Consider the following 3,331-nt stretch of genomic DNA (forward strand, 5'->3'; position numbering starts at 1 on the left):
ATATATATATATACAGTTTCTCATATAAAAGAAGCCAGGCAATATCTGAGCTTGTGAGTCTGACTCATTTCACTGAATGTTATGTTCCCACGGTACACACCTACTCACCTGTGAATGCCTCGAGTTTATATTTTGATGGCAACATAGTATTCCGTTGTGCATAAACATCACATTTTCCAGCAATTGTCCATTCTAATTTAAGTTCTCATCCGGTACCGGGTGTAAAGTGACCAGGTGGGCTGCCTGCGATCCTCTCCTCTGGGAAGCCTCGACAGTCCCAATGTCACATCTGGAGCCGGCCTCTGGTGATCTGGGTTCCAGTCTCCCTCCTGTCACACACCTCCCCTTGAACCTCTCCCAGCCTCAGATTCCTCATTCATGATTAGGGATTAGAAACACGGGCTTTCCATGGCATGCAGTTTGAGGGAGCTTTTGTGTGCCCACCCGGCCCTGGCTTCCCCACACCCTGGGATGAGTCTGCTGCCAGCCTCCCGCCTGGAGAGACAGAGAGGAATAGAAGCCAAGCACTGGCCACCTAAGCAAGTCCTGAGGGTGAAGGGCTGACCCGAGGGATTCCCTGAGGCACTGCAGGACAAGGCGTGGGCCAGCTCACCTTGTCACCTTCATGGGCTCTGCTCTGACCAGACTCATGGTGGGGAGGAGGGATTGGACCAGACTTACTTCCTTTCGTGGGCTTAGTTCTCTTAGCAGGAGGGGCCTGGTTGAAGCTCAAGGTGTCAAGCTTTTGTTAAAGCTCAGTAGCTAATGAAATCTATGTTCAAATGAAGTCTTAACCGGGAAACCACATGTGGAAGAAATCAAAGCAGAGCGGCCTCCTGAGCTGTCAGACCCTGCCTCTCCTTCCAGACCTTGATGGCCTTGGCCTCCACTGTGGGGCCCCTCGGTGTCTGGGATCCTCGGAAATCCAACCCCAGGCGCAGGGGCTGCTGCTCACCCCTGAGGTTGGGCTGGAGGAAACCCATCCTGGTGGAGGAGGAAAGGTGAGGTTAGAAGTCACTGCTGTGTCCTGATTCTTCCTCACAGAACAGACTGCAGTTTGGGGTCACTGTGTGCCCTGTGGCCCCCTACCTGATGTCCCCTTCCTGACTGCAAAGTCTTTTTGGAGACTGTGGGGAGACCACGGCTTTCTCAGCTCCAGATCTCAGTGCAATGGATGATGACCACGATGGTGAGGTTAAGGACACGAAAGCACCCGCCTTCTTCAGGGTTCGGGTAAAGCTCGCACTCTCTGCAGGGACCGGGACTCAGTAGCCCACGTATCCCATGTCTCCTCTGCCCAGCACAAACACACGAACCCGCAGGCTCAGCGTGTCTCTTCCCTGACCTTCAAGAAGGCAGCTGGAGGAGCAGAGGGGATGCAGGGAGGCCTGAGACCTGGACTGCAAGACTGAGGGATGGACAGCGGTGGGGAAGGAGAGGGAGGGGACTCCAGGGCAGTCCGTCGCTGGGCAGGGTTGTGGGTGGGGCGCAAGGCTGTCCAGATATCCAGGAATCTGTGTGCCCCAACTGCCCGATCTGACCCTACATTCTCTGCTTGTGCAGGTGCTGCACTAAAGCAATGGCAGAATGAGACAGAGATCAAAATATCCCTGCCTGCTGGAAAGGAATGGAGGACAAGCTGTGCGTCGGTGTTGGGTATGAAACGCAGGGCTTGGCAAAGCTTTTCCACTCAGTGGGGTCCCCAGACCTCAGAATTTTGTTTTGTTTTAGTACCTGGCATTGAGCCAGAACCTACACACCGAGTTACATCCTTGGCTCTTCTCACGTTTAAAATTTTGAGACAAGGTCTTGTTAAATTGCCTAAACTAGGCTGGAATTTACTGCCCCCCACCTCAGCCCCCCATAGTGCTGGGATTACAGGTGTGCCTCACCACCCGCCAGAGGAAACTGTTAAAGTCTCTTTCAGTCCCTGCCCCCAGCCCCACAGGAGCTGAGCCAAGCCCCACCTGCTGCCTTCCTTGTTGGAGCGTGGGTGTGGTGGGGTACAGGAGGGACTTCAGCTTCCCTGGGCAGTCCTTCCTGACCCAATTCCGAGAGCTTCAGGAAGGAGGAAGCCCAGGAATGCCAGCAGGAAGCCCCCAGGGAAACTTCCTCCTCCCCACCACCTGGCCCATAGTGGAGAGACTGCAGGTGTGACAGCCAGCAGATAAACCAGGCACAACTGACCAGCAGGCCAGAAGGAAAGAAATAGAACCAAAAGGGTAAGGGGAGGAACCAGGGCCCAGGGCCCTTTTCACTTACTGGAGCATAATCTGCTCCCACAGTCAAGTGTATAGTACAGGTTCTTCACTGGGCACCTTGAAGGGCCCCTATACCTGGTGCCTGTGGGATTTGGTCCCGACTTCCTGGCTGCACACGGTGCCAGGCCTAATCTGGTCATGACATGGTTAACGAATGTGTTAATTTTAAGTTACAGTTTTAGCAGATACAAAAAACCGCAGCCCTCAGCAAAGACAGGTTGCTCCTTCAGGTGACTAAAGACCAGATATAGGCTGCGCTGTCTGAGCAGATAGAACACAGAACGGGATGTTACAGAAAAGAGATACAACTACAAAGTACAGCACGGCATCTTCATGCCAAGTTACCTGATAACAGCCACACGTCTGCCTCGACTGTTGCACGGATGCCAACCACGAACGTTTGCTCCAACCCTTGCATGTGCCAGCTGTGCCAGGCCCCTTCCCAATCTGCTACAAAGCTCCCCACTTTGTCTCTGTTCACCACTGATGGCTCTGTCTTCCTCAGTTGACCTGCTCTCAGGTGAATAAAGTCAGGGCCTCATTGCCTTCCACTAGCCTGCTCAGGTGGTCTCATTCCTGTTATTCGTCACACACAGCAGGTTTCATAATTTTGGATTTTGTATCCTCTTTCTCTCCTCCCCTTGCCCCCACTCTCCTGGCTTGGTGCTGCCTGCTTGCTTTGGTGATAAAACTTGCGCTAAACACTCATAGTTGGCTCACTAAGCTCTCCTAAACATCCTCAGTTGGAGGTTCCTACATGGGCAGTGTTCCTACACCCATTGTACAGCTGAGGACACCAAGGCTCAGCTGCTGGGGCCAGGTGAACCGTGGAGGCCACCTGGCTGCAGGGTACCAGCGGACTCTGATGCGTGGAAGGTCATTAGCCAGGGGGTCCTTGATGTGCCGAGAAAGCCAGTGAGGTTTCAGCTCTGTGTCAGTCCCAGCCATCTTGCTCCACCTGCCTGCCCTCTGTCCTCTGCCCTCCTACACAGCCCTATCCCATTCCAGTGGAGACTCTGGTCTCTTTCTTCTCTCCTTCCCCTGAAGCCAAGGTGTCTACTCCATGGGAG

At 53.7% G+C, this 3,331-nt stretch overlaps 1 long non-coding RNA gene across 1 annotated transcript in view; it reads left to right on the forward strand.

Moving 5' to 3' along the window:
• The window catches only part of LOC117285597, a 2,656-nt gene extending 1,018 nt beyond the window's left edge, over positions 1–1,638 (forward strand). Inside the window, exons 2-3 of the long non-coding RNA XR_004516673.1 lie at positions 1,045–1,189; positions 1,564–1,638. This is a non-coding gene — a long non-coding RNA (uncharacterized LOC117285597). The remainder of the gene's footprint in view (positions 1–1,044; positions 1,190–1,563) is intronic.
• Positions 1,639–3,331: the final 1,693 nt, after the last annotated feature.

Source organism: Fukomys damarensis, unplaced genomic scaffold, assembly GCF_012274545.1.
Source record: "Fukomys damarensis isolate Sample0158 unplaced genomic scaffold, DMR_v1.0_HiC HiC_scaffold_11, whole genome shotgun sequence".
Classification (NCBI taxonomy): domain Eukaryota; kingdom Metazoa; phylum Chordata; class Mammalia; order Rodentia; family Bathyergidae; genus Fukomys; species Fukomys damarensis.